The 8,845-nt window shown below is 36.6% G+C and overlaps 1 pseudogene; it reads right to left on the bottom strand.

Annotated features, from left to right (window-relative positions):
- Positions 1–7,245: 7,245 nt before the first annotated feature.
- Positions 7,246–7,344, bottom strand: LOC118927804 (U6 spliceosomal RNA; annotated as a pseudogene).
- Between the last annotated feature and the right edge of the window lie 1,501 nt (positions 7,345–8,845).

Genomic DNA, 8,845 nt, shown 5'->3' with positions numbered 1-8,845 from the left:
AGAAGGTAATTTATGGTGAAAAAATCCCTGCAATCACACTAGCAGTAAAGTAGTCATTGTCAGTAGCATTTAGTTAAAGAACAGTAAAACGGACAAGACAGAGGCCTCAAAGTGGAAATAAACTGCTTGCTTTGATGAATAGTAATCAGTGGCTTAATTGGGTATTTCATCATGTGCTGTGATAGGTTTTTGGTTATTTATCATGTGTGCATCCTCTTATTCGAGTCTTCACCCAAATGAAAGACTTCTGAGTGTATTTTAAAAGGCAATTCATGTTGGACCTCGAACATTATTATCAATTGTTTATCTACAAGTCTATGAAAATACAGGTATTGTAAATAATGCTTTTCCTCTTGTTGCTGCTCTCTCCTGTTTTCTTTCATATGTTAGCCCTTTGGAGCTGGAACACCCCAGTGACTGCTTTTTTCATTTTGACCTCTCACAGTTATTCTGTTCTCTCTTCTTCTGTTAGTGATTATATTAGCTCAACAGTATTTAACTACAGTTTTTATGGTCAATTATTAATGAATGGTTCATTTTATCTGTAGTATTACTTTGCCAACAAAACTGCTGTGAAGTTAATTACCTGGCAGTTTTTTAAAGGATAAAATTGAAAGAAATGGCTTTTGCTGTTAAATTGTCATGCAGACCCACTTTTGTCATTACAGGATAACAACAGATCACTTTGATAAGTATGCCAAGCAGGTCAGCCACTCTCAGTTGTTCAAATGGTTGATAAAATATTCACAGAACTAAAATCTGGTGGGTCTGGAACCTATGGCTTTGCAATTTGGATGGCATTTGACTATGTCCTTTGTAGTTTGTTCATGTTCTTTGAACCTGGCTAAAAAAACATTTATATTTCGACCTGCTGAGATCCTCACATTTAAAAGATAATAAGTGGCTTCTACAAATCAAGGCTCCCCAGGCTGCAGAGGTTTGCCTCGCAAACAATGGTTGAGAGAGACACCGAACCCCAGGCACATCATTGTTAAACCAGCTGAATTGTGAAGAATGGATGTTCAGAAAATGGTAGTTCCTAAGAGGTTATTGTACTTGCAGGCTGAAGACTCCTAGCTCTCTTGACTCATTTAAAAACCTTCTTCTCCATGAAAATATGGAGGCAATAGTTTTAAGTTTTTAATTAGGAACTTCCTGAATGTTGTTAGGGGGAAAATAAACATGATCTCCATCTCAGGGTGGGCAGATTTGTTGAATGAAAAGACATGGCCCCCAATCCAATTTGAATTTCAGAAAACAAGTATGTTCCATGTGCGCTGCATTTTATATGGAAACCCTACATTTGAGTTGTTTTTTAGTTTTAATCTCACATAAATTTACATTTATTTTGCTATCAGAGAATAAGGGGAGAATTCATTACTACAGCACAAATGAAAGTCAAATGGATATGATTATGCTATTTTGCCAACATCCATCTAATTTAGTTTGGGCCGTTTTTCTAAAGATTTCAAAAATATTTATTACTTTTTAAAAATAAGAAAAAATGGAGAGTTCTTCTAAATATTTCAAAGCAGTGGTTTCCAAACTTGAGTAACCACTAGATTATTACCCGGGGAACTAATGAAGCTCATGGAGGTTTGACCAAGATGGACTTAACATTTCCCCTCCATGTGACTAAACTTTAGACAGGCTTCTTGACTATTGGCCACTGCTTTTCCTTTTCTTACAGCATTTACTTTAGCAAACTTGCAATTGTAAATTCTTTCTCTGCCTCTCTGAGATATACAACTTCTCCCAGCCTCTTGCCATTTTTACAGCCCATTAATGTCTTTCTCAAGAACCTGAGAGCCATCCTCTTGAAATGTAATAAAGGAAGACAGTACCCTTGTCTCCCAGTCTCTGTGGGAGAGTAGGAGCCTACCTTCAATAATAGACAGCAAACACAGATGCTGTAATTACACTGATCAATTTACCCCTAACATCCTTCAGTACTTTTCCACGAGCTCATCTTAGCACTTAAAAACCCTCCCATCTTCCCTCCTACCGAAGCAGAGTTGAGCTTATTCCTGTACTGAATGAAATCTTTTTCCCCTACTGCAGTAGCCCACATAAAATTGTCTTGGTGTTTTTAACAAGTGTCCAGTACATTTTTTCTTTGACGAGTAGGACAAGACCTAGGCCTTTGTGCTTTTACCAAGTTCCCTAGGTCATTCTGATACTGACATATTTGAGAACCACTTTATTTTTAGCAATATTGTATAAAACACCCCAGTCATAAGACTCTAAATCTATTTTTACTTAAAGTACAAATTTGTAGTGCTCTGAGAAATACTCCTTTACTTCAACAGCATCTTTAAAAAAAAAAAGGTGGTTGGTTGGTTAGTCCTTATTTTGTTCTTTTCTGAATATATCAATGATTCTCAGCCTTTTAACCAAGCTAACCTTCTTGGTTCCTGAGGAATATGGACTAGGCCCCTCTGTGAGTGGCTTAGTGTGACAGTCCCTATAAAAAGGCAGAAGTTCAGGTGGGGTGAAGAGGAGGGGTATGGAATGTGCTAAAGCCTCTCAGCCACCTCTGCCTCCAGTCCTCTCTCTCTCTGAGAAAACCTGCTCATGGCATTCTTGGACTGTCCCTTGGCTTGCCTGGGTGGGTTACTCAGGAAGGAGATAACATCCTACTATTTTTTTCATTCATTTTTTCCTCAGCACAGTGCCTTGCATTAAATAAACGTTTAATGAAATATTATTCTCTTTCTTTCACCTTTCTCAGGTTTTCCCCTACCTTCTCAGAATGTTTAGCAACATCACTGGCTTCTTCCTACTATATGCTAGTAACATTCTCCAAGCTTGACAAACAAAAAATGTATCTAGGCATGGTTCCATGTCCCCCTTGTGGGGCAAAATTTCCATGTTGACAACCCCTGAACTAGAAGAAATACTTAGATGAGCCTCATGGAGGTGAAATCATTATATTTAGAAGCATCATTTAAGTTTTATTGGAATATTGTATATATGAAAACTGTACTTTTTACATGACCAGTTAACAGTTGAGCTTTTCATTCAAGAAAAAAGTATACTGCTTCTTTTAAGTTTTAAAGAATATCAGAATATCATCTGTCTTCTCACTGAACAATTCAGAAGGGCACATGTATGTTCATTCAGTTGCTATGAAATTTTTTAGTGGGTTATGTGACAGCAGTTGTGTCTCAATCCCAGTTTGCTGTTTTAGCTTCATCTGGGTCTGTACATCACCTCTCACCCTCATCCCCAAGTTTCAGGCTTACAGAGATTAAGACTTGATTAACAACTGTGTGTATGTGTTTGTGTGTATAAATATGGTGATATTTTGATTAAATTCTGTTAAAGCAAAGTTCTATATAGCAAAGTCTATGTTTACAAATAGCAACAAATCTTCATAAATCATTCAAATAAAGTTGTGTGCAGCTCCAGCTGAATATAACAGGAACATCTTGATATAGATTCTTTTTCTCTGGAGAGATTCCAGGTAACGTGTTTTTTCCTGGTCAGTGTCATGAATCCTGTTTTCTATTCTCCAATAATCCATTTTCTGAATTCCTTTCCACTTTATATGTATAATACAGAGACTGCTTTCTTTTAGGTAGGTAACACATTAGGCTTTCTTGTGACACACCTTCTTCTACATCCTATCCTATAGAAGTAGGTCCGGTTCTAGCACTTGTCATAGAATCCGGTTGCCTGCCTGACTTGGAATTAGCTTCACTAAACCAAGCACATGCATGTTAATTTTCATTCTCAAAAGAAAGACATTTCCCAGCCTCAGTCCCCTGATTTCAGACATCATCAAGCATATATAGAAACAGAGGAGAGAAGGGTTCCCCACAACCAAATGTTGGGGGTCTCTTTTGAGCACTTCTGTTATAATTCAGTACAGAGGTCTGATTCTGAGACGAGAAAAATAATCTGTATGAATTCTTCATGTGACTTTCTCACAATGAAGGCTGTTAAGGGAAGAGAACAACTCTATTTCCTAGGCGTCTCTCCATGTGCAGCAAGGAGTGGTAGTATGGTGGAGGGAAGAAATCTGGCTTTCTCTGATGGTTTTCCCTGTGGGTTCCAGTGGAAATCTTTGTGGTCATGTCTGGGAGAAGAGATAGTGTCTCATGGCGTAAGGGTGGAAGGCATGAAGTGGGGAGGATTGAGGTGCTAAGAGCACCTTTTGAAAGTTTTTGGGGATGTTGGAGGAGTGGAAGCTCAGAGGGGAAAAGGGAAGTTTCAGGAAGCCAGTGTTGTCCATTGGGAGAGCATGGATGGGGGTAGTGACGCTGAGAGGGTCACTAAAGATGTTTTGATGAACATTAGGAAAGTATGTTATTCTTTGGCCTTTTCTCAGCAGACTCAGTAAAGACTGGCATGCTTTCAATTAATTTTTGTTTTGTTGACCATACATTAATTAGTTTTTTCATGTGGAGTGGGAATAATTATTTATGCCCTATTCTCGAAGTTACCGGTGGTAAAGGGACCTCTGCCTATTGTCAGCTCTGCTCTGGTGCAGCCCCACGATGTACTGTCTCTCTCCTGAGAGAGGACAGTGGGGCATCTCTGTCACTTTCTCTCAATATTTTCTTTTGGTTTAGAATTTTCAGGAGAATTCATTTTTTAAATGCATTTAAAATTTCTTTAATTTTTAGTATTTCCGTAACCACACTTTATCTTCTCTGATGTTTATCATGATGTCTTAAACAGTGTATTGACTTCTAGTGTTGATAACAAATTCCCTAGTAAACAGTTCCATTGAAATGCTGTCATTTTACTTTTAGATACAGCATTTTGGTCAGTTTTGATGAGCATATGACTGTAAGCCCCATTTCCTTTCGGTTCTAGAATTTTGGTTCTGACAAGTCATATCATTTTTTCCCTGTTCTTTGAAACTCATCTCAAATAAACAGGCCAACAGTCTGCTTTTCTTACACATCTTGAATCTTATTATTTTTTTCTTTAAAGAGAGCCTCTCTTTTTTTCTCCTAGAACAATATTTACTTTCTACTCTCTTTTTATAACTGTTTTAATTTAGAGGATAGGTTATTAAATCCTTGTGGCAATATATGTTTAGATATTTGAATGGACCCAATTAGTGAAAAATGCTCATATTTTAACTTTTGATACTGAGTCCATTAATCCAAATGAGAAAAAACTGTGACTATCTTTAATTTTGAAATTGTATGTAAACTCTATTGTTGTAAAACATACCCTTGAGAAAACCTCTTACCCCTGTTGAATTTGAATATGTGTGTGTATGGAAATCTATATGGCTACAAAAATTTTTGAGTTTATATTTTAAGCTTTTATTTGGTTGTTTCTATACATGCCTGTATGCATATTTATACTGCAACTCATTTTAATAATTTCATAATTTTCCTCATAGTAAAAGACCTCTTTCTATTTCAAACAAATTACCTTGGTCTTTTAAAAAAGGATTTAAAAGAAATAATGACTTTTTTTGTATTTTATCCCCAAAGCACATCCAAAAGCTTTGGGATTCTTACACAAAGTAACAAGCATATGCTCAGAAAGTAAATCCAAAGCAAAGAGGATTTATATGAGACCAACTAACCAAGCAGGGAGGGAACTCCAAATTCAAAGAATAAAAAAGGCTTATTAAAGTATGTCAGCTAATCACTTCCAGACTATGCTTTTGAAATAGCCAGTGGTCCTCCTTCAGGTGATTTCAGACAGTGGTTCATTTTCTTTTAGTTGAAAAGAATGCATACAAAGAGAAAGTATTTCTGGCTAATATTTAATCCCTTGATGCTGGCATGTACTAGCATGTTACAAAACCGTGCTTCTATTTATGGTTTGAATATTTGTTTTGTTACATTTAAATGATAAAAAAATACTTTCCATCCATGACCAATTTCAAGTGGATCCTAGCTGAGCTCAAATTGAAAATAAGAGTCTTACTGTTTGCTAAGCCAGTGTGCTAGTGACCCATAAGTACATCTGTTAGCATACATTGATATGCCTGAGGTTTTCTTTAAGGCTAAAGCAGAAAAATGAATATATATATATATAATTGCAGGAACAGTGGGGGTGAAGTGGGAGAAATATGGACAAAAGGGAGCAGAATAGCTACAGCCCGTACAGATTTTTTGAGCCCCGATAGAGCAAAGTAGAGGAAAAAGCTGAAGCAGCTACTTTCATGAGAAATGCCATGATATTTTGCATGATTCTTGTGAAAGCAGCTAGGCTGCTCCAAAGACACTGAGAGCATTGTACCGAGCATGCGGGAGGGACTTCTTTCCAGCCTCAGACAGTGATGGCAAAGCTCTGACTCCAGAGATGGACTACGCTGGGAACACGAGGTGGTACCTTGACGTGGGCACAGACGTTTTACAGGGCCCATGTGGCAATGGCAGTGACTAGCGGTTTTCATATAGGAAGGCAACTTCCAGAAGGAAAAGATGGGAACAGATAACATAGTAGATTTATTCTTTCCCTTTGAGGGACTCCCAGAAATACTTGAGCTGGGGACCCGTTTGGGGACTGGAGTCTTTCCTGCATGAATCAGTAGGGTCAGTGACTGAGTGAATTTTGGATGTGTATTGTTACTACAGCTTCTTTTCTCTCCACATCTGAAGACATCCACAGTATCTTTATCTATGGAGTTTAAAAATCATTGTGATTATCCTTTTTAAAAAAGGGTGCTTTTAATTACAAAAAAACCCCCATCAACATCTGATATTCACTAATATAGTTTTGTTTCCACAGTCTGGGTTCATCATAATACTTCTGAATTATCTCTGTGAACATTAATGAGTTTAATAATTAGATAAGGAATGAGGGGGAACATGTAATTCAGAAGCAATTAGTCTACATTATTAAAACACAACCTATAAATCATCTGTATTTCTTGAGAAAGATTACACTCAGTTTCAGAATTTAAGAATTACATATTAAATTATCAGATAACTTATTTGATAGTAAAATTAGGATTGTAATTCTATTTTTATTTATTTAGTGCTAGCACAGCATTAAATTAAAGCACATTTCATTTTAGTATACTATGCAGAAAATTGGAGATATGTTAGCTAACAAAGGCTTATTTTCAACATACCCTATACTAAGTTATTTGACTTTAGTACTTCAAAAAAACTACAGATTAGAGAATACTATTGGTGTAAGTATGGGATGTTGTGATTCAATATTAATATATTTTATTTGTTTAGGGTTTATGCTGCTGCTGTTTCACAGTGATTTGGAGCCATATAGCTGAGAAAAATGTCCATCTTGTCAAAATATATTTTGAAGAGATATTTCCTTCTTTTTTTTTTTCTTTTTTTAGGGGCCATGCTAATCTTCTTGGTATTGTTCCAATTTTAGTATATGTGCTGCCGAAGCGAGCATGCAGAGATATTTATTTCATTTGCATTCTTTCACTACTAAAATAAGAGTATGCTTTTCCACTTATTGACTGAAAGATATTGAACGAGTCATTTGTTTTCTTTTAGTCTCAGTTTTTTCATCTGTAAAGAGTGGATAAAACAAGCCCTACTACTGATGTGTCAGGGAAGTGAGATATGGTGTTTCCCAGCATCTGGCTATCGGGAATTCTCCTTCCTTCTTGCATTGCTTCTTGTAAACAGCAGTCTTGGCTTTAAATTCTGGTCTGTGCTCTTTTTTCTACTCAATGTTCCAGGATTAAAATTATATTGTCTTTGAATCTTAATTCCATACTTAGGCTTGCCACTGCATATGATGTGGGATTAAATATTTTTATTTTTAACTCCAGTAGATCTCCAACTCTTTTATGTTCTTCTGAAATGTTTTCTTTAGTTCTCATTTCTCTTACCTTCCAAACACCACATGTCTAGCTTGGGTCCTAATCACCTCATGCAAGGATCACTGAGCAACACCTAGCAGGTGTCTCTGACAGATTTCCCCCCTTCCATTAGATGTGCATTTTATTGCTAGGATTATTTTCCTTGACAATCACATCATTCCCTTCATCAACAAAAGAAAATTTCAGTAGGTTGGTTATTGATATCATTTCCTGATTTCTTTCCTAGCCTTGACAGCTCTTTATAACAAGAACCTTTTCCCCACCCACCAATAGCCCTTTTTGTGTATCTTCTCACTCCAGGAAGAAGGGTTTTTGTTGTGGCTGTTTGTTCCTGCCTCTCTGTCTCTTTGCACACTGTTCCCCTCATCTGGGGTGCTTCTCCTTCCCCACCCACCCTTCAGGGATCAGTCAGGTATTTCTTTGCCTTGAAGCTTCCAATCCAAGTTATATGAAAACTTGCCAAATAATTATCTCTGGTACTTTTTACCAGTGATTTTTATATATACAACTAACTGACCCTTGACTTTTTTTATATTGTGGCAAAATATATATAATATAAAATTTACCTCTGACCATTTTTGAATGTACAATTCTGTGGTATTAAGTGCATTCACATTCTTACACTATCCATCTCTAGAAGTTTTCATCATCCCAAAATGAAACTCTACGCCCATTGAACAGTAACTCCCTACTCCTCCCTCCCTCAGCCCTGGGGACCACTATTCTACTTTCTTTCTCTATGAATTTTACTATTCTATGTACTTCATATAAATGGAATCATATAGTCTTTGTACTTTTGGGTCTGGTGTATTTCTTTTAGCATAAAATTTTCAAGGTCTGTCTTTTTGTGGCAAGTATCAGAATGTCATTGCTTTTTAAGACCGAATAATATTACATTGTATGTATGGACTCCATTTTGTTTTTCCATTTATCTGTTGATGGGCAACTAGGTTGTTTTCACGTTTTGGCTATTGTGAATAATGCAGCTATTAACACTGGTGTTTGAATATTTGTTTGAGTCCCTTCTTTCAGTTCTTTTGTGTATATGCTCGAAGTGGAATTGTA

The sequence above is a fragment of the Manis pentadactyla genome, chromosome 16 (assembly GCF_030020395.1).
Source record: "Manis pentadactyla isolate mManPen7 chromosome 16, mManPen7.hap1, whole genome shotgun sequence".
Lineage (NCBI taxonomy): Eukaryota > Metazoa > Chordata > Mammalia > Pholidota > Manidae > Manis > Manis pentadactyla.
Note: the sequence above shows the minus strand (reverse complement) of the source record. Positions and strands in the feature narration are given on the sequence as shown.